Source organism: Glycine soja, chromosome 18 (genome assembly GCF_004193775.1).
Source record: "Glycine soja cultivar W05 chromosome 18, ASM419377v2, whole genome shotgun sequence".
In the NCBI taxonomy this organism is placed as follows: Eukaryota; Viridiplantae; Streptophyta; class Magnoliopsida; order Fabales; family Fabaceae; genus Glycine; species Glycine soja.
In genome coordinates this window covers 20,076,670-20,100,328 of record NC_041019.1, presented here as the reverse complement: position 1 = coordinate 20,100,328, position 23,659 = coordinate 20,076,670, and the positions used below count along the sequence as shown (strand labels likewise).

At 36.4% G+C, this 23,659-nt stretch overlaps 1 pseudogene; it reads left to right on the top strand.

The window, feature by feature from the left end:
* Nucleotides 1-1,066: 1,066 nt before the first annotated feature.
* On the top strand, nucleotides 1,067-9,694 carry LOC114397066 (annotated as a pseudogene).
* The last annotated feature ends 13,965 nt before the right edge of the window (nucleotides 9,695-23,659 follow it).

Below are 23,659 nucleotides of genomic sequence, written 5' to 3'. Positions count from 1 at the left end.
AAAGCATAGAGCATCAAAACGAATTTGCAATTGAAAATGACCACATTTGCTTTATTGTTATTGCTTGCTTGTTTTTTCAAAGCTCAACCTCAGGTATTTGATATATCAAAATATAGAGCAACACCTAATGGGAATATAACTCAAGTAATACCTTACATATAGAGTTTTCATAATGTTAAAATGTTTTTTTGATGTAAAATTAGATAAATATATCTTTAGTCATGTAAACATGATTTTGTTTGATTTTGATTTTTTAATTTTAGTCTTCATAATTTTAATTACACACCACATCATATAATTTTTTTTTAAAATTTAAAATATATGAGAACTAAAATTATTATCTTGAAAAATAAAATATATTTATAAGGATAAAAATTTAGATCTAAGATTATAATTAATAAATTGGATTTATAATTAGTTAAGCTCTTATTCTTGTACAATTTCATGTATAATTTGTTGTTTCCCTTTAGACTTTGAAAAATGCTTGGCATGATGCATGTGCATCAACAATCTAAAGCAAAGTTGTGATTCCTAGAGGCATATACAAGTTAAAACAAATAGAACTTAAAGGGCCTTGTGTGCCTCATATTGAGGTTTAAGTTGATAGAATAATTCGAGTGCCACAAGACCCAAGCCACCTAAATGGAGATGCTCAATGGGTTAAATTTACTTATGTTAATTTCTTTACCTTGTCTGGTAGGGGAACTTTTGATGGTCAAGGTGCAATTGCATGGAGTTAGAATAATTATGGAAAAAACAAGCATTGCAAGAAGCTTTCCATGGTAAATAATGTGTCCATTTTTCAATTTTTCAATTAATACTATTATCAAGGATTTGAAATTACTTAATACTTTTTTCCTATCTTTTCTTGTACCTTTCAATTAAAAAATGACACGTAATTTAAAAAATATTTTCCTTTCCTAATTATGAGTTATTTTTATAGATATGTCATTTTAAATAAGATGACAAGGGAGGAAAAAAAAAGAGACAAGTGTTTCAACTTATTTTAACTAATGTTTTAATGTATAAATTGAATTTCTTATAATTTATTTATTTCTTTTTGTAAAATTTTGGTTTTGACTTCCTTAATAGTATGATTATCCAAGACATAACATCAAAGGATAGTAAAAATATTTCATGTCAATGTTTTGGGATGCAATAATATTACATTTACAAACTTCAACATTATTGCACCAGCAACTAGCCTGAACAGAAATGAAATTCACATTGGAAGATCAACTCAAGTGAATATTACTAACACTAATATTGCCATTGGTGATGATTGCATCTCTTTGGGTAATGGTAGCAAACAAAATCAATGTCTTAAATGTTACATGTGGCCCACGACATGGTATTAGTGTTTGAAGATTTGGAAAGTATCCAAATGAATAACTTGTTGAATGTTTTATAGTAAAAAATTGAACACTAAACAACACAGGAAATGGTGTGAGGATCAAGATCTGGCATGGTACTCCAGGAACTACTACAATGATTGATATGCATTTTAAGGACATCAAAATGGTTAATGTTATGAACCCTATTATTATAGATAAAGAGTATTGTCCATGGAATCAATGCACCAACCAAATATTTAACTAAAATCACTCTTGACCATTTCAATACAAGTTAATAAACATGGATATTTTGGTAGCTCAATAATTGTAAAACAAAATGCTTGCCTGAAAAGATAAATAACAATATATCATTTATTGTTAAAAAATTCCTCTAACTATTTTTCTTCTTCATTTATGTTTTGTGATTGTAGAGTCCAAAAAAAATTAAAATAAGAAAGGTTACATTCAAAAATATCATTGGAACTTCTGCAACTCAAGAAGGAGTTGTCCTGGTTTGTAGTAATGATGTACCATGTGAAGATGTTGTGTGTGACACCCTCTACCCCTCACATATATACTAATAAGGAATAAAAAAAATTCAAATATTAATTAAAAGTATTGTTAAAACATTTTTTTTAAACAAGTGTTTCAAAGGGGAAAAAGGCTCACATTCATTTTCTTCTGCATCATATTCAAACTTGTCCAAATAAATAATAAAGTATGCTCGACTCAACAAGGTCGTCTAAGCTTCATACAATTAATATAGAACCTATATCCTAATGTCACATCCTATCAGAGCGTTGTGTTCCCGTGTCCTCTAGCATGAGGTTCTTCATAGTCATCCACCTATTCATCTGCTCCCCCGAACATAAGTTCAAGATCATCACAGGATCCAAACACAACAACACACAGGGAGTGAGTTATCACATTCCTAGCTAATAGAGAAACAAGACAATTAAATATACATATTATATAAATGAGATACCACTTGCTTAAACATAGCTCACGTAACTTCACCACTTCGTCATTCAAAATTCACTTTTCAATTATCAATCACATTACACAAGAATCCCATACTTCGATCAAGATATAATAACACATCAATTAGCAAGCATATGCAATAGTTATGCTAAGACTCAATCCTATATGCAATGTGGTACCATGTCAGTGAAAAACCACCCTGGGGCGCTTAGGAGTACATAACAAGACACACCACACAATGGGTTTGTCAGGCCACTCTCACTAAGTAAGATCATAGGGAGACCAGTCAGGGTCACGATGTTTTGCGAGAATGCTCCAACCATATGAGATCAGCATAGGCTTAAAGGAGCACTCAAACCCAGTGACCCCCAAGGCCTACACTCCGAAGAGTCCGTCAGGGCCTCTCCCTCCTGATTCAGGTCCAACCCCTAAAATAATTTTTTGCATGCAGACACTGCTCATGAATTATACAATACCCACGACCTGACACTCGTGTTTTAAACACGTTCAATACAATTGCGCTACGATTTAACACTGGTTCCTAAATAGGAAACCTACATTTTCTCTTTAACACTGCGCATCAACGCTTTTCTCAAGATAACGCTGGTCGGGTATTGTACAATTCATAGCTTACAACACAAGTAATTTCACATCAAGTGTTAACTACACACTTATCCACAACTAGAACTCATTCACAATTTCACATCTCATAGTGTCACAATCCACCATCACATGTTTACACGTATCTCACAAATTAGCACATGTTCAACTTTACACTTATACTCAATCTCAATAACAATATTATAATCTCAAAGCAACATGTTATTCTACAATTCATCACATACTCACAATTTGAATTATCATTTCATATCCTCAATATAACAATTTATATAAAAGACTATCACAACATGAGGACTAAAACCCCTCAAATAATATTACACAATTATATCCAAATCATAGGTCCAAATATACAAATATCAAGAGCACAATTTATCAAGCAATTTTCATCAGGACATCAATATTTTATTTATAATCATAAAGGAAAAATTGCAATTTAACAAACATCCCAAAATAAAATCCCAATTTAATCCTCTAAGGATCCCTACACATGTTCTCACTAATCCCCAACTGTGAATAACTCATCCCTTACCTCTGAGCGGACTCACGTGTCTTCAGCAAGTGATAGCAACATCTCTAGTGGTTCCCTGAAATTATTTCAATTATTCCTCCGACTGCTCCGATAGAATTCCCAAACGTTAGAGAGACGGAGAAGAGATTGAAACCTCCACTTGCACTGTCTTCATGCGATTCCTTTTTCTCCCTCCACGAATATTATTTCGCAAATTCCAACGGTGGAAGCGTGCGGAATTGAATTTCGAACAAAATATCCAAATTTCATGGAAATCCAACGGCTAACGAAATCGGGATCGTAGTTTTACCGAGACAATTTTTGGGTTTCTGCGGGAAATTAAAATGCTACAATGCGAAGGGTTTTCCTCTAAGATCAGATATGATTTTGAAATTCCCAACGGTTAATATGTTCGGAATTGGGTTGCGAACATGATACTCAAATTTCACGACGATCCAACGGTGAACGGGTTTGAGATCGTCGTTTTTCTGAGACTGGTTTGGTGGGCTGCGGGAAAAAGAAAGAGTTTTGAGAGGAGAAGGGGAAAAACGAAAATGAGACCAAAAGGAGACAACTGACTTAACATAACTCTTTATACCTAGGGTACTCAGCCTATTATTTGCTCTATATTTATTTATTTATTTATTTTTACTAAAAAGCTTTTTAAATTTATTTACGAAAAATTGGGATGTTACATTGTGCTTAGTGACATAGATCTAAAATTCAATGGAATCATTGCAACTGCCAAACTTGCTAATGTCAAACCCACAACCCAGGGGAAATCACTACCACGACTAAATTTGGCTTAAACTGTAATAGCGAATAAGCCATACTCTTCCTAGATATGATTTCTCTTCAATTTTAAATATCCGAAGAATATGATTTTTGATTGTAATCTTTTTCAAATTAATGGTGTTTTGATGCAAAAATTTGCAAACTTTTTATGCAGTTAGTTTTACTTAAGAAATATTTCAATATGTCCACATTTCAAAATTATGCCACTATTTCAAAATTTATTTCATTAAATGTTCCTTTTTACTTATGAAAAAAGGGGAATTTAATGAAGTAATTTTTAATGACATATTAATTAAAAATTTCATTGTCATTTATATTTTTATTAAAAAGTCATAAAATATATTGATAAATTAGATATCACTTTTTATTACAAATTCATGAAAATTCTTATGACATATGAAATGATGATTAACATTTGCAATATTCAATCTTTACGAGGAAAAAATCTTCTTACATATAAATGTATCTTCTATATTTTCAGATTATTTTAAAAAATATGTAATTGTAATTTTTTTATGAAATTTGATGTTTTTATATATTTATTGGAAACTTTAGTTTTATAATTGGTCCCCTGATTAGTCAAACCTCGCTTCATCCCTGATTAGGGGGCTCAATATCATAATATACAATGAAAATCAATTTCCATTGTGTTTATAGACTCCTAAATACAATGAAAATTTGTTTTCATTGTGTATTATGATTTCACACATCCTAGTCCATAAGGTTTTATTGTGTATAAAATCTTAACAAAGGAAATAAGTTTTCCTTGTGTATTTCTTTCTCATACATAAAAGAAACAATTTTTTGTTGTATGAGAAATTTTCATCATAACACATAATAACATGTAAGGAGGTTAGGATAGCTAGTAATGAGGGAGTGTTAATGGCATTTCTGTTCCTGTGTTTGATGAGTAGACTTTATCACTGAAATTCTTTTCCATTATACCCATCTATCCAAGAGTTTTTCCATGTTTTATTATCTTTCTCCTAATTATTTTTCCTTATGGTTCACCTTCTCCAATTCGCTTCACTTTTTATAAACTTTTAAATTTTGTCTCTACTACTCTTTACTCCCGTGTTGTCCTTTGCAAGTTGCAACTACATATGCCCCTAATTTTGGAAATATTTAATTGTCTTAAGAAACCACAGGAGTTGGAATGGTAATTCTAAAGTTTGCATAGAGCTCAAATGCTATGAAATAAGATATCAAATATTAAATATTAAATATTATCTTCTTAGCTTTAACCCACAAAGCCTTAGGCTTGTTTGGGGTGGTTACGACTTTTTAGTTTTTGGTTTTCAAATGTAATTTTTGAAGAGTTTTTTAAAGGATAAGATTTATATCATTTCATTAAAAATCTAATGATTGATACAATCAGGGATGAAATGAAAGAAATGTGAACTAGCAAACAATCTAGACCCCCGCGAGAGGTGATGAGTGACTTGATTTGCTTGCTAGCTAACCAAACTCAAAGAAGAGTTGCTAATAAGGTTGAGGTGATGTTTATATGAATTGGCAATACAACCAAACTCAAACTTATCTATATGGTTTGAGTGAATGCTATTAAACAATTGTTTACAATCCACTTCAAAAATCACATGCGTGAGACCCATTTGCAAGACCCAAAGGATTGTTGTAAGTAAACTTAAGGCTTCTGCTTCTGCTGGAGAGATGGAGCCGCGCCCATGAGATGTTCCAATTGACATCCATTGGAGTTTCAAATACAAACACCCAGAAAGAATTATCGAGCTTCAATGAAGACAAATGTGTCAATGTTACACATTGTGAACACAATCACAGGCTTCGTCTAGTGTGGAGTGGTGGAGCTAATATACAGAGCGTAATGAGCATTTGAGGAAGGAAGCTTTTTGTGGGCTACTTGCCATTGACAAATGTAGGTATATGACAAAGTAAGGGATAGTTGAGGAGGCTTAGTCTTATTGTTCGAAACTGTCATTTCTATGCTGCCACAAGCACCAAAGAGTAACCACAACATTTGTAATTTGTGCTACCTCTAAAGTTCGAAGGATTGTGAAGATGAAATCATTGAGGCTTTCATAATTTGTTATAATTAGGTTGATGTTGGTCCAACAACAAGAATGCGACACTTGAATGGTGAGGGATAACCAAAGAAGATGTGCCATGGAGATTCTGGATTAGTTGTGCAATGAGGATATGTGATGGGGCATTGCACACCTTTGGTAACTAGTATCGTCCTAGTAGGGATACAATCTCTAAGAACTCTCCAAGGAAATATCTTTATCTTATGAGATGTTGAGTTTCCAAACTAAATTCCAATCCCCAAAAACATGCAAATTAGCACTATCAATGATATGTTCCATGGTGAGGTAGTAGTCAGATTTAACTAAGTAATCTCCATTTCTACTAGAGTTCCAAATCAACTCATCATCGTTGGATGTAAAGTGTAAAGGCATGCCACAAATAATCTCAGCATTTCTGTCATAAAAAATGTCCTCTATGATCTTTGATTCCAAGAATTTGTTGTAGGATTAATGAGCTCACTGACTCTTAAATCTTTCAGGCCCTCAATTAGAGTGCTTTGGGCATAAGGATTGTCACCAGAGCGTAGCCAAGATTAATTCCAAGCATTAATCATTTCATTCTCCACCTAAGCCCTTGTTTAACCACCACTTATGAAGAATAGATGCTTCACCATGTGAAGCTTGGGTTATGACCCAATTTAGCTTTCAAGAAATCCTCATTGGGAAAACATTTAGCTTTAAATAATTTAGTTACTATAGCATCTTGACTGGTGAAAAAATTTCAACCTTGCTTTCCTAGCATGGCCAAATTAAAGCCATAGCGATGATGAAATCCTAATCCACCATACTCTTTCCTCATAGATAATTTGTTCCAGTTGATACCTTTCGCAATTTTTTTTAATCCCACTAGAAAGAATTAGTTATTTTCTTATTATCATCTCCCAAGGAAGAGGGTAAAAGGAAGGTACTCATGCAATAGGAAGGGATTGCTTGAGCAACAGATTTGATAAGGACCTCTCTTTCTCCTTTGGATAGATGTTTGGTGGATCAGTGATTGATTCTCTTGCATATTAAATCCTACAGATAATCAAAAATGACCTTCTTTCTTTTTTCAATCACGGATGGTAGCTCAAAGTATTTTCCAGTTCCCAAGCATTTAGAAACACTTAGAAAATTGGAAATATGGGTTTTAATGGATTGGGGGGGGTATGTCTATTGTAGAAGGCTTCTGAGTAGGTGTAGTTTACTACAAGGCCAAAAGCTTTTTCAAAAGATGACAAAATGGTTTGGAGCACTTGAATTTACCCTCAATAGCCATGCAAAAGAGAAAACAATCATTAACAAATAAAAGGTGTGAGAGGATTAGGGCTCCTCTGCGCACCTCAGTACCATAGATGTCTCATTTGGTTCCAGCTTTCTTCAAGAGAGATGATAAGCCCTACATACATAGAATAAATAGGTAGGATGATAGTGGGTCACCCTGCTTTAAGCCTTTCTTAGGAGTCATAGGACCAACAACATCATCATTGACCATAATGTTAAAATCTACCATTGTAATGCACATCACCATTCATCTGACCATTTAGGATCAAAGCCTAATTTCAGTAAGACAGCAAGCAAATATTTCCATTCTACCTAGTCAAACGCCTTGCTAATGTTTATCTTCATGGCAAGTTCTCTAAATCTTCCTTGTGTTTTGCATTTCATGTGATGGACAATTTCCATGGTAATCAGAACATTATCTAGATTGGATCTCTTTTCAATTAAAGGAGTTTGTTCCTGGGATATCCATTTTGATAAAAGGAGATTGAGCGTGTTAGCAAGAACTTTGGAGACAATTTTATATAGGGCATTACATAAGGAGAGAGGCCTTAAATCAAGCATAGATGAGGGATTGCTTTTTTAGGAATTAAAACAATATCAGTATTGTTTAAATTTAAAGGGAAAATGCCTTGATTAAGCCACATTGTTGCTGTTGAAAAAATATCATCACCAAGATCATCCTAGAATTTCTTGTAAAATGTTGGATTAAGTCCATTTGGATCGAGAGACTTGTCATTGCGCATATGGGAGATAAAAAATTTGAATTCTTCAATAAGAAAAAGAGCTAGCAAGGAGCAATTATCATCATCACCAATTTTCTTCTCGGCGTGAGAAATGGTGGCTTCCATATCAATATTTTGTCCAATGAAGAGTGTAGTGAAATAACAACTGGTAACGTCACAAAGGCCTTCAAAAGTGTGAACTAAATCTCCAATATCATAATCAAGGAGATGAGTGATCAAATTCTTTTTCTTTCTTGCATTTGTTGTCATATGAAAAAAGCTAGTATTGGAATCTCCATCACGAAGCCAATATACTTTGGCCCTTTGCTTCTAGAATTGCTCTTCTTGATCAAGTAAAGAATCCAAATGATTTTCCAATTCCAAATAATATGCACTTGAGGGAGGATCATCTCACTGCCTCCATGTTTCCATTTCCAATTTTCGTGCATTGATGTCCCTTCTAAAATGTGATTGAATCTATCTACCCCAAATGCCAATCTCGTTCACACAAGTATGAAGTTTAGTGGTGATGTCTTGGGTGGCCGAAAACTCCAAAGCTTCATGAACAACTTGTGATAACTCTCTCTCTTCCAACCAAGAGTTTTAAAAATGAAATCTCTTGGTTTTACAAGTTTGAGAATGTTGTCTCAGCTTCAATGGGATTGGAAAATGGAGGGAAATTTGAATTTCTATTCAAATTTCAGATGGATTTGAAATTGAATTTGTGGAGCCAAATTTTGGAGCCAAAATTTCAAATTATGATTAGTGAATTTTAGTTATGGTTCAGCCCACTAATCCAAGATCAAGTCCAAGATTCTCCACTAAGTGTGCTTAGGTGTCATGAAGCATGTAAAGCATGAAGGACATGCACAAAGTGTGATTATATGATGTGGCAATTGGGTGTAGCAAGCAAATTCTCACCTCCCCCTCTAAAATTTAATTGGATTGGGCTTCTCCCAATTCAATTAAATTTATTTTCCAACACACACATCAAATATTCACTTAATGCATGTGAAATTACAAAATTACCCCTAATACAAAAACTAGTCTAGGTGCCCTAAAATACAAGGGTTGAAAAATCCTACATTTCTAGGGTACCCTACCTACATTATGGAGCCCTAAATACAAGGCCCAAAATAATGAAACCTTAATCTAATATGTACAAAGATAAGTGGGCTCATACTTAGCCTATGGGCCCGAAATCTACCCTAAGGTTCATGAGAACCCTAGGGCCTTCTCTTGCATCTCTGGTCCAATCTACTTGGAGTCTTCTATCCAATGCCCTTGCGGGGTAGGATTGCATCACCCAGCTTGTATATGTTCTTCGATCTTGTCCTTCAGGGCCCAACAGTCTTCAATGTTGTGTTCGATACCACGGTGATACCTACAATACTTGGTTGTGTTTGACCCCAGCCTTGGAGGTTTCGTTTGGGGTAGCCAGATGGGTACCTCTATTTTGAATGCTTCCTCTAGAATCATGGTGTGATTGGCCATTAGGGGTGTCTAACGCTTGTACTCGATCCCTTTGGAGAGAGGCTGGCGCTTGTTTGGCTTGTGCCTCTTGTCCGGCCTTGGCGTTTGCTTCACAGTTTTCACACTTCTGTCCAACTTGGTGGACTTTATTCTAGAATTTGTACATTTCTTCCATCTAGATGTAGCCCTTAGATTGTTCCCGCAATTCATCCATGCTACCGGGTGGTTTTTTGCACAAACTATCTGCGAACTTGTCGAGGCATAAGGAAAGGAGCATGGAATACAATGTTACCTCAAGGTTGAGATTTCTGATCTGGACGACTATGCATCCAAATCTATCCATGAACTTTATGAAGGACTCGTCGCCTGCTTGTCGCAGACTGGCCAAGGCAGTCGGGGTCATAGGGTGAGACCAACTAGTGGCATACTGTGCACTGAATCGTTCGACGAGGGTGTTAAAGCTGTCTATGGACCTAGGTGGAAGTCCACCGTACCAGGTCAATGTTGCTCCCTTGAGGGAGGTAGGAGAAGACATGATATAGAATCGCATCGTCATTAGTGTAGAGGTTCACCTGTGTCAGGAAGGTGTCCAAATGCTTGTCTAGATTTGTTGTCCCATCATATCGCTCGAGGTTGAGTGGTTTCCACCCCAAGGGTATGTCTGCCTCCATAATGTTGTTGACAAAAGGATGTCAACAGACAGTCTGCGCCATTGGACAGTGCATGTGGGAGAGACTTAGGTCGTCTGCAATGTTGCCTATGGGTTGGGGGTGTGATTCCCCTTGGATGCGTTTAGGCAAGGTGTGAGCGGACTGCTCCTCCACTTGAGGACATCTGACACCAGCCTCTAGCAAGTCATGGTTAGCTTTTAACTTTGTTAACTTTTCCTAGTGGTGTCACCTCATCTCTGCGATGTGGTTTTGGAGTTGCTGTAGAGTGTCTGTGTCTATCATAGTTGTCGGACGAGCATGGGAGTCTGTGAGGGGGGTTCACGTATGAGGCCAGACCGAGTGTTAACCATGGATGGATGTAAGAAGATTGATGAGAGGCCACGGGATATGTTTTACCACGACCCCATGGTGTGCACCAAATGTTCTTTACCAAAATCTGGAACCATGACACGTTAGGGTGGACGTGGTTAAGTGAGATCCCGAACTTCACACGTCGGCTTGGAGAGGTGCCTTTGATAGGAGGGGGAACCTGCAAAACAAAGGACTCCAATGCTTAATTAAGAATATGTGTGAGGAGAGTAAAGCAAGTATATGCTATAATGGTGCTCGTATGAGCGAAAGAGAGAGAGAGAGGCGCATGCTTGTTGCCGTGTGTTGAGTGTGTGAGCAGGTCGTGTAAATGGGTTTGATGGAACCTGTATTTATAGTAGTTGAGCGAGGATGTTGATCCTTGTTTATAAGGGTTATTGTAGCCCTGTATATAATTCCCGACTTATAGATAATAGCCAAGAGCTTAGAGAAAATGTTAGAGGTAAATATTTGAATTATAGATAAAGGTAGAAGATAATCGTACCTTGTAGATAATGTAGCATTATAGATAATTTAATACCTGCCAATAGATAATATATTTGAATACATTCAAATATGAGTAGGTTAGAGATAACCTGTTGGTCGGGGAGCCTGGCTGCTAAGGGTCAGGTGTTCATGCTCAGGGCTGACGTGGAGGGTGGACACGTGTCTCTAAGTGACACGTAGGATGCCACATAGATTATGTTGGTCTTGGACAGTACAAAGTGAGGTTATTTTTCTTGCTTTTGTAATTTTTTTGAACAATTCTTTATTGCTATTCTCCTCTACAAAAACTATACAGTGATTGTATATAGAATTTAGAAGAAAAAACAAGTATGATATGTTTCTTCTCCTTGTATCCTCTTCTATACTTTTTATTGTTATATTGATTTCTTTTTTTCTTCTATATTATTGATGAAACAATAAAAAAAAGTGATTGGAAACTACTTTTACATGTATGATGTATACGTGATAAAGTAACACAAATTATGTATGTTATTTCTTCTCACGTAAACCTTTTATATTCTTTTTTTGGCGTTTAAATTTCTTTTTTCATTTGCATAATCAATTCAGTGAAACAATTGAGATGTCTTCCTCTACATAAACTAGAGTCGTGGGTTTTTTTAAAAAGTATATATGATTTAGGATTTTTAGTTAATCTTTGTGTTTTAGTGAGACTTTTTTTTATTTTTGGTAAAAACATTTTACTTTTATCCTTTTCTTCTATAAAAATAAAAAAATTCATGATGTTGTATTGCTTTTCACAAATAGGGTGAGGGATTAATAGATACAGTTTATCCTTTTTATGGATTTGTTTTCGTATTCAAATTCTTTTTCAATTTTTCTATAGACTAATTCTTTTTCTTTTTCTTTTCAGAGATAAAGCAAATTAAAGACGAGAATAAACATATAAAAGATGATTTCTTAAAATCTTTAAGTTTTCTTTTAAATATTAGCATTTATATGTGCACTTACCAAAATCCAAAGTTGACACATGTCATGGTGGACATCGCTAAGGTGGGCTCTTAGACTTCGCACATTGGCTGGACAAGAGGTCCTTGTTGATAAGGGTTGTTACGGTGACGTAACAACCGTTGCAGATAATTACTGGCTTGTAGATAATAGCCAGTAGATAATGGTGGCTTAGAGATAATTGCTAGTTACCGAAAATTTGTAGCCTTGTAGATAATTGAATACTTGCCAAGAGATAAAGCGATGACAATATATTCAAATAATAAGAGGTTAGAGATAACCTATTGGTTGGGGAGCCAGACTGCTAAGGGTTGGGTGTTCATGCTCCTATGCCAGGGCTGCCATGGAGGGTTGACGTGTGTCTCGGAGTGCCACGTAGCATGGCACGTGTATTTGGTGTACCGTGGACAGTATATAAGCCCCCAAGCTTTGAGAATGCTTGCAGGCAAAAGAGGTTGTCCAATGTCGAAGGAGATTATCCCGCGTTGAGGGAGTTTGTCTAATGTTTGGGGTAGTAGCCTTGACAAGTAGGAGGGTCGTGAGTTTGTTGGGCCCTTGACTGTGGATTAGTGTTGCCCGGTGTCGAGAGAGGTAACCTCGATAGGTGTGAGAATTGTAGGTCTGGCAGGCTTGCCAAGCCGCCGAGCCTGGACAAGTGTTGTCCAAGCTACTTTTTTCTAATTGTTCGGGGAGGACATGCTTTTGGTTTTGCAGGAGAGGTCTGACGTGTCAGGTGAGGGAAGTCTGTGTATTTGACAACTTTGCCCTCTTTTGACCGTTGGAGAGTGCATTGAAGAAAAACATTATGTTCCGTCTGTTGTTACAGGCATGTGCGATGAACGCGCAATACTCTTGCATACGTGTAACTCGTGGATTGGTCATGTACTAGAGATGTAGTGCATGGGGCTACAGTGTGGTGCAAAAAAATAGGGCATCACTTCAGCTCCAGCCACTTACCTAAGAGTTTGTCCCTTCTTTAAATTGAGTGGATGTTTGATTTGTCACCACCGTCACTTCGAATTTATGTCTTTCCTTTCTTTAAATCTCTTTGCTTTTGTGCTTGCTTCTTGCGATTCCTTTTCTTCTTCAATCCTTCAAGGTATTCCTTCTCTGATCATGTCTTCCTTTCTGTCTGACTCCGTCATCAACATGGGTGGCAACAATTCCAGGGGTTAGATTCAGTAACCCTTGATCGGCCTAGAGGTCATTTCCGTTGGCAGTTCCTTCTCAGTGCATACTCGCCACGGTTCCTTCTATAGCGAATCCTCTTCCTCGGAGAGGGTGGGGGGTTTTGTGTTGTATTAGTGGAGGCACTAGGTTCAAGTCATTTGATGAGGATCTGTTGACTCATGTGGAGAGGGTTGATAAGGCTATTCTGGAGCAGCTGCCAGCCTCGCTGGATGCGCAGGCCATTTTATCTCTTCCTTTGGCGAGTGATCCTCTCCTTGCCTTGGATGGTGAACATTTTTTCCTTGTCTTCCTTCTTTGTGTCTGAATTGCATTGTGGCTTGAATTTACCTTTGTTGTATTTTTATTGTTTGTCTTGCTGGTATTATGGGTGACTTCCTTTGGATGCCCCTTATGAAGCAGGTCGGACCTACCAATGGGATCGTGCCACTATCTGTTGTTGCTCCTACTGCTGGAGAAGGGGGTCAACTTGTTGTTGAGGTTGGCCATGTTGTTGCTACTCCTGAGGTCACCCTCAATGCCCCTTCCTTTATTTTGGCTAAGAGGAAACGAGATAACGATGTTGGGGTGTCGGGCCGTAAGAAGTCGAGGGCCCCCTTAAGCCTTCGTGCCCTGAGGCATGTTGTAGGGTTGACACATCCCCAGTTGATCGAAATTTGTGCCCCTACTGTTACTGCTCCTGTCGTTCCTTCTATTGCTTTTGCCTTTTCTCCTCTTGTTGCTTCTATTTCTGCTCCTTTACCTCCTTCTGCCGCCCCTACTAAGGAGGTTGTTCCTATTGCTTGAGTTGATACACCAACCACTTCAGTTAGTCATGTTGTGGCTCCTTCATCCACTGTCGTAGCACCCTTATTGAGTGTCGGTGTGATGACCATGGGTGCTCCAGAGATGTCGCCTCCTCCCTCTTCAGCTCCACCGGTTCCTTCCACGACCATGTTGACTGTGAAGTCCCCTTCCTCCTCTTTTCACCCTCATGTGTCGTTGGATCACATCTATTCCTCCAACAATGCTTATTCTCTGTGGGGTATGAGGTATAAGCCTGAACAAAAGACCTTGATTGGCTTTGTGTTGGCCTTTGATAAAAATTTGATTCGGTCAGCTGGGGTCCAACATGCCATGAATTCTGCTAAGGTTTTTCTTTAGTGGAGTCTGGCAATCCTTGAATAGAATGGACTAAGGCACCAAAAGGCTCTGGGCAAGGTGGCATCCATGGAGGCATAGGTCGCCAAATGGAAGGCTACTGCTCACATTGTCTAGAGAGTGGAGCGCCCTAACTGTAAAGTCGAACCACCATCTGTCTTCCAAGGTTGGCAATGTTTTGGCAAAGTTGTTGCACACAGGTTGGATGGTGATGAATTGTTCAAACGCTGTAAGGATTTGTAGAAGGAGAAAAAGGACTTGGTTGGCCAGGTGGAGGGCATGGAGGTGGAGAAAGGCGAGCTTGCCAAGGTGGTGGAGAACCTCATGTAGAAGCAAAGCTTCATGGTGAATCAAAGTGATTCAAAGGTGTTTTGATGATAACAATGATGATAACAAAAGATGATGACAAAGGTGATGACAAAAAGCTCAAAGATCAATCAAAGAACAACTCAAGTGAATCAAGAACAATTCAAGAGTTCAAGAAAAGAATCAAGAAGAATTCAAGACTCAAGAAGAAAGCCTAGAATCAAGAATCAAGATTCAAGGTTCAAGATCTCAAGAATCAAGATTCAAGGTTCAAGATCTCAAGAATCAAGATCAAGATTCAAGACTCAAGATTCAAGAATGAAGAGAAGACTCAATCAAGATAAGTATTAAAAAGTTTTTCAAAACTTTGAATAGCACATGAGTTTTTGACAAAACCCTTTACCAAAGAGTTTTTACTCTCTGGTAATCGATTACCAGATTGTTGTAATCGATTACCAGCAGCAAAATTGTTTTGAAAAAGTTTTCAAATTGAATTTACAACGTTCCAATTATTTTCAAAAAGTTGTAATCGATTACAATGTTTTGGTAATCGATTACCAGTGCCTTTGAACGTTGAAATTCAAATTCAAATGTGAAGAGTCACATCCTTTCACACAAAAGCTTTGTGTAATCGATTAGACTTATTTGGTAATCGATTACCAGTGACTGTTTCTGAATAAATCAAAAGATGTAACTCTTCAAAAAGGTTTTGACTTTTTCAAATTGGTTTTAAGTTTTTCTAAAAGTTATAACTCTTCTAAATGGTCTTCTTGACCAGACACGAAGAGTCTATAAAAGCAAGGTTTTGTTTTGCAAATTCAATTAATTCATTCAATCTTGAATACTTTTCCAATCAATCTCTTACAATCCTTTACAAGCCTTGAATCTCTTTGAACTTCTTCTTCTTCTTTGTACCAAAAGCTTTCTGAAGTTTTCTGGTTTTCTAAACCTTGAAAACTTGTGCTATTCATCTTTTCATTCTCTTCTCCCTTTGCCAAAAAGAATTCGCCAAGGATTAACCGCCTGAATTCTTTTTGTGACTCTCTTCTCCCTTTTCCAAAAGAACAAAGGACTAACCGCCTGAATTCTTTTGTGTCTCCCTTCTCCCTTGTCAAAGAATTCAAAACGACACAGTCTGAGAATTCTTTTGATTCTTCCCATTCCCTTATACAAAAGTATTCAAAGGACTAACCGCCTGAGAATTCTTTTGTATCCGCATTCACAAAGTATCAAAGGTTTAACAGCCTGAGATCTTTGTCTCAACACATTGGAGGGTACATCCTATGTGGTACAAGTAGAGGGTACATCTACTTGGGTTTGACTGAGAACAAGAGAGGGTACATCTCTTGTGGATCAGTTCTAGTGGAGGGTACATCCACTAGGTTCAAAGAGAACAAGGGAGGGTACATCCCTTGTGGATCTTTGCTTGTAAATGGATTTTTACAAGGTTGAAAGAAATCTCAAGGACCGCAGGTCGCTTGGGGACTGGATGTAGGCACGGGTTGTTGCCGAACCAATATAAAAACTCTTGTGTGTTTGTTTCCTTCTTCCCTACTCTTTTACTTTCCGCTGTGCATTTAATTTCCGCTTTTACTTTCTGTTAAGTTTCTCTTCTACTCTCATTCTCTTAACAATTTAGTAAAAGCCTTAAAAGAGTAATTTTTAATTGGTAAAGGTTTAGGAATAATTAATTCAACCCCCCCCCCCTTTTAATTATTCTGAGGCCACTCGATCCAACAAGTGGTATCAGAGCAGGTTTCTTGTAGAAAGTCTAACAACTTCAAGATTAATGGCCTCTTTAGATTCTTTGTTTTTCAAAAGTGTTTTCAGGAACAGGTTATTCCAAGATCATGGTGAAGACCAAGTCAACTTTTGTCTCATGACAAAATCTCATGAAAACAACAAAGAAGAATTTGTAAGGAAGAAGTGGTACATCGACAGTGGATGTTCAGAAAAATGGTCATGTTACATAAGGCGACAACAATATTAGTAAAATCTCAAAAGAGGTAACATCTAAGCCATCTCTATGAATTAAGGTATGATTAGTATTTTCAGTTAAGTTATTTTTGTGCCTAATTGAAAATAATTGTTTGATTGTGTTTACAATGTTTAGTTAATTATATTTAGTTTTAATTTGTAATATATATGATTAATTGAATTTTGTTTGAATTGATTAATGCTTGAATTGCTTATGTTTTGTTTGTTTTGACATGATAGAATTATTGAATTAAGTAAATAATTACCATGATATGTGATGATGATTGTTATTTGATACTTAAAATTTAGAATTTAAATTCTCTGGTAATCAATTACCACTATGTGTAATTGATTACAGTAGAACAGAATTGAAGATAAGTCCAAAATTATTTGATTATGTTAAAATTTATCATGATTAATTAACTATATTTAATTTAAAAGAATTTTAATATACATGATTGATTTTTTTTTTTTGTAATTGTGTCCAACTTTTTAGAATTTGAAAATTAAAATTAGGAAGTTATTGGAAGTTTCAAAATTAAAATTTGGAAGTTATTGGAAGTTGGAAGTTAAAATTTGAAATTTAAAATTTAATATTTGAAAATTTGATATTTGAAATTTGAAATTTAAAATTGAAATTTAAAAAATTTGAAATTTTTTAAAGTATTATGCATAGTTAGTTGATTGTTAATTAAATTTAATTAATTTGAAATGATTGATGATTGATTGTTCTTGAAAGCTATTACGATTTTTTATATATAAAAGTTATGTTGATTATTTTGATAATATATATTTTTAAAATAATTATGCATTATTTTTTATGTAATATGTGATTAGTCATTTATGAATGGTTATGTATGATTTTATATCTCTTGTATGATTCTTGCATATTTTTTAATATGACATGAGAATTACTTGCTTAAGGTTCATTCATAAAGTTTTTCAAAATCCATTATATTATATTTATTTATTTTTATATAAGAATTTTCATATATAAAGTATCTTTTTTATTCTAAAAAATGTGTTATCAAGCATGAGCATGATAAAGATATTGCACATGTAGGTTTCAGAGAAAATAATGATTACATGATTGATTGAGTTCTTTGAACTTTCTAAGTTTTTTAAATTATCTATAACAAATTTGAATGTTTGATAATGCATGTGATCTATATCCTTCAATCCTTGTATAATTCTTGTCTGATATGTTTGAATTACTTGATTGATTGTTCAAAATATTTTTATGTTTTTCAAAATTATTATATTTTATTTCAAATAAAATCATTTTGATGCGATGAAACAATCTATGTTAATAAGAACTCATCTTGGTAAGTGTTGATAGTCAATTAGCACTTAGTCTTAGGAAAAAGGTGATTGTATTCTTAAAATTTGTAGATACTAAAAACCAACTTGCAGACATCTTCACAAAACCACTAACCAAAGACTCTTTCTAACTTAGACAAATGATTTGTGTTTTGATGACTTATGACTTATTTGTTATTTATGCACATATGCTTCTATTATAATGTGAGGATGATTTATTATCTTGTTTGATTTTTATAAGTTTTTTCTCTCTTGTATGAATACATTTATTGTATGTTTATCCATTTTTATATATTTGAGATGATTAGATTTTTGTCAAAATTATATTAATATGCTAAAATAATTGAGATAAGTAATGAGTTACCATGTATGTGTTCACATATACTTCAAGATATTCAAGATAGAATCAAGAATACTTCAAGATTTTTGTCAAAATTATTATCTTATTTATCTATGATCTTTGCTTCACAATCATTCACTCTCTATAAGCTGGCTGATTGAGCCTTTTTAGTTTAGTATTTTCATATTCTTCTTAGCTTAGTTGAAATCTCTTTGACTCTTATTTTCTTGCCTTAACTCAGTTTTGGTCTTAGGCAAATAATTGGGCTAAATTGATAATTGTTACTTATTTTTGGATTTCATACTTACTTGACCTATCTACCTTGTGTGGGGCCTATAGGAAACTATGGAAATCCAAATATAGCATATGAGTAGTCCCTCAAAAGATAAGAAAAAGATATAAAATTTTGGCACAAATAAGCTTGGGTCAGTTCGGCCATTTTGAGGTTCATATTAGGCTTGGAAGTCAGAGCCTCTACACTAGAATTTTAGGTTGTGAAATTGGGTTTTGCTTTGTGTAATTAGTTTGATTAGATAGATTAGATGGACCTAATCAAGGCCCATCCTTTCCTTCTGATTATTCACTATATATATTAGTGTAGTTAGTTAGTTAATCAGTTACTTTATTTTGTACAAAAATAGAACTTAGAATCTTGTTGTGCAAGTTTTAGGATCAAACTCTTCTCTCTCTTTTTCTCTCAATTGTTCTTCATTTTCTTCCTCCTTTCGACTCTTCTCTTCTCCTTTCTTGCACAAATTTTGTTGCTCTTCCACTGGTGATAATCATGGAAGGCTAAACAATCAATCAATCCAAGGATCTTGTCCAAGCAAGGTTGAATTTGAGTTTTGGTTTAGTATTTCAAATTCTATGTGAATGTTCATCTTCTTCTTTAATCCTATTTTCGATTTTCATGATTATGAATGTGCTTAGGATTGAAAATAAATTAGGTTATGGATTTATTTCCTGATTTTAAATTTAATCACAGATTGTTTGGATGATATTTAAATCTAATTTGTGATTTCAATGAATTTAGGGATTAAAGACTAAACTACCTCTAATGACATTGACTAAATTTTCACAATATGATCATTATATGTAGAACCATGATAACTCAAATTGTTTAGTTTGGTGAATTGGATTGATGCTTGAATCTATTTCACGACCTAATTCATAAACTCTATCAGTTTCTACATTTTTTGCATTTCTATTTGTGTTTTTGCAATTTTCGTTTATTGTCTGCAAATTGTTTGTTGAAATTAATTTCCCCTGTTGTATATAAGTGGATTGAAGTTGGAATCAAATTGAATTGTATCTCTGAGTTAACCTAGGTTATTCTTGTCCTACGAAATTAATCCTAATTTTATTTGTTTTAGAACTATTCGACATTCGTTATCACTGGCACAAAATTAGATCCAAAAGATTAAGGCTCCAAAATAAAACCCTAAGATTGCGGTTGAGCAACAATTGCATTCACCACCACTTCCCTCGTTGTAGACACTCTGAGATAACACTAACAACTTTGGGCCAGTCTCTAGTGACATGCTTATAACAACCACATGATGCATTCAACAATTGAAGTCATTCGTATTCCACATGATACCAAGCACCATTCAAGAAGAACTTGCCCACCACAGGAACACTCAAATCAATCTCAACATAAACGCAAGCGAATCTACCACCATCCATGTTGACAGTGTTCGTATACACTCTAATAGGTGTCCCTACAACAGAGGCCAGAGTTAATAAAACACTTGGATCATAGTACACCAAACCCAAACCATGGAAGTGAATCTAAACCAATGTCCTATCCACCTATGCTTTTGAAGCAACAAACTCCAGGGACCAGAGGCAGACCGCCAAATAGTGGTTGAAAATCTTCCATGGACCACCACTCATCACCTTTTCCTTATCTGCTTCCACATCAAATCTAACCATAAAATAAACATGCAAAACATCAATCAAATCAAATCCTCTTTGAAGCTTCCAAACATTACGTAACTTCTCCTTCATCAACATAAACACTATATTCTTTCCCAACAATTTGATAACCAAATATTTCTTCCAAGGTGTGCAAAGTTGATCAAAACCAGTAGGTGTAATTGTGAATTTTGGGAACAGACAATCCCCCTCCTTTAAGCTCCAACTACATCATCCCATCCTTCAATAGATCTCTCGGATTGATGGTCAAAGACGCAATGCTAACAACCTTATCCTTAAATGATAGTTTCACTTTGTCCCCATCACCATCAAAATCTAGTGGTTTTGGTGGTATCACTTGGTTTACCACCACACTCCCATTCTCTCTTGTATTTCCGTTTTCAGGCTCTATTTTTTAATTGACACGAGACTATTCTAACTTAACTAGAAGTCTCAAGTTCAAGTTCAATGAGCAAATGTGATTTATAAAAAATAATAATATACAAAAATTATTTAATAAATTAAAAAATCTCCTTATCGCTTTTAATATTTTTATTTGAATTTTAACGTAAATCATTTTTATATTTTTATATTGTTTTAAAATTATTTATAAAATATCAAAATTACCAACACACATTGTATGAGTTTAAATACTAATTTACACATTGGACTTCGAGGACCAAGGACCTCCGCGATAGAAGAAGAAAATAAGAAGAGAAAGGAAATTGCGTTTGAATTGCTTGTTATTTTATGTATGAACAATTACAAGCTTTTATATTTCCTTTAGTTGAGCTCTAACTCACTTTAGTAACTACCCTCCCCTTCTAACTGAATCTAGAACATTCCCGATACCCTAACAGAAGTAGTTACGCGTTCCTATTCCCATGCATGAACCTTCACACTTTCAGCCTTCATACATAGTCTTTCATGTACGTTGGAGGCTTTGTTTTCCTTTTGGGCCTCTCCTCGCTCTGCTGTGCGCTTACTTCTTGTAACCCCTCTTCTCTACTTGTAACACTCCCCTCTCCTTCAAATAACACCTTGTCCTCAAGGTGGTGTAAGGCTTTGAAGCTGGACCATTCCTCCCATGATGCTTCCTCGAGTGGTAAATCCTTCCACTGCACCAAGACCATGCGTGTAGGTCCCCGTTCCGACGGAATGAGTTTGGACGCGATGATAGCTAATGGTGCAACGACTGGGTCATTGTCTATAGCTGTCGGGGGAAGTTCAGCAGAGACATGTGGTGGTTCTCCAGTGACATAGGGTTTGAGGAGCGAAATGTGGAAAACATTGTGGATGCGCGAATGAATGGGGAGCTGTAACTGGTAAGCTACCTTGCCCATTCTAGCCGTGATTCGAAAAGGCCCATAATACCTCTTGGTGAGCTTCGAGTAAGTGGTATCGGAAACTAAAGTCTGACGCTGAGGCCGCAACTTCACCAATACCCAATCACCGACAGCAAACTCTAGTTCACGGCGATGTTTATCTGCCACTTCCTTCATACGTGTCTGAGCTTTAGTTAGCTTCCGACGAAGCAAAGCAAACACTTTCTCCTTTTGACTGAGCATATCGTCAACAGCGTCGACCTTGGCAGTTCCTGTGACATAATGAGGGAAATTGGGTGGTTTCCTGCCGAAGGTTACTTCAAACGGCGTGACGCCGGTGGCTGAGTGGCAAGATGTATTGTAGGACCATTCGGCCCACAGCAAATAGTGCCCCCATTGCGAAGGGTTTTGATGAACAAATGCTCTCAAATATTGTTCGATGATGCGGTTTGCAACCTCGGTTTGCCCATCGAATTGTGGGTGATAAGCGGAGCTGAGGCAGAGCTTTGTCCCACTGAGAGAAAAGAGCTCCTTCCAGAATTTACTCACGAATAAGGGATCACGATCCGAGACAATGCTTCGTGGCATCCCGTGTAAACGTCCTACAATATCCATGAATAAGCTTGCTACTGTTCTTGCATTGTGTTGAGTGGGCAACATCCCCAGACGCAACCCTTTTGAAAACCTATCGACGACGATAAAGATACATGTGTGGCCCTTGTAAGTAGGTAAGCCTACGATAAAGTCCATGGACAAATCTTCCCATGGCTGCACCGGTATCAGTAGTGGGCTTAACAATCCAGTTGGTTTCTTGTTATCATATTTGGTACATTGGCATGTTAAGCATCCTGCGATGAAGGCACGAGTATCCGTTCTAATGGAATCCCATGTAAAGTTTTCTTGTAAGCGATGAAGCGTTTTTTTGAACCCCCATGTGACCACCTGTTGGAGATTGGTGGAATTCCTCGAGTAACAACTTAGTGAAGGAGGAGTTCGAGGGAATCCAGATTCGACCCTTGTGTAGGATGAGATCATTAGTGAATGTGTACTTTGGGTGTGCTTCAGGATCATCGTGAATCTTACGAGATAACTCCACGAAAGCTGGGTTAGATGCTATTTCTTTATGCAGGTCTTCGAGAAATTTGAATTGAGGCATCGAGATTAAAGAGAGTGATGCAGGTGATTCTTCATGGATTCTTGACAAGGCATCTACAACTATGTTGGCGCGTCCTGCTCTATATTGGATCGTAAAGTCGTATCCTAGTAATCGTGCCAAGTAGCGGTGCTGCTCCGGCATCTGCACGGTTTGGTCCATGAGCTCCCTTAAACTCCGGTGATCCGTTACGATGATAAACTTGTGACCCAGCAAATACTGCTGCCACTTCTTGACGGCGGCGGTTATGGTGGCAAGTTCACGGACATAGGTAGACGCGTTCATCAACTTTGTGCAGAATTGCTTACTGAAGAAGGAGATAGGATGTCCTTCTTGTGTAAGCACGACTCCCATCCCTAACCCTAACGCGTCGGTCTCCACAATAAATGGTATGTGAAAGTTAGGCAATGCCAAAATGGGAGCTGCCATCAGTGCCTCCTTAAGCTTCTGGAATGCTTCAGTAGCTGCAGTGGACCACTGAAACTGCGTATGGCATAGTAGCTTCGTAAGGGGTGCTGCGAGGGTTGAGTATCCCTTGATGAATCGCCTATAAAATCCGGCGAGACCCAAAAACCCTCGTAGTGCTTTTGGGGTCTTCGATATTGGCCATTCGTGAATGGTCTGAATCTTTTCCGGCACCGGTCGAACTCCATCACTAGCTACCACATGTCCCAGATACTCCAACTTTTCTTGAGGAAACATGCATTTGGAGAGTTTTAATGAGAACTGACCTGCCACTAG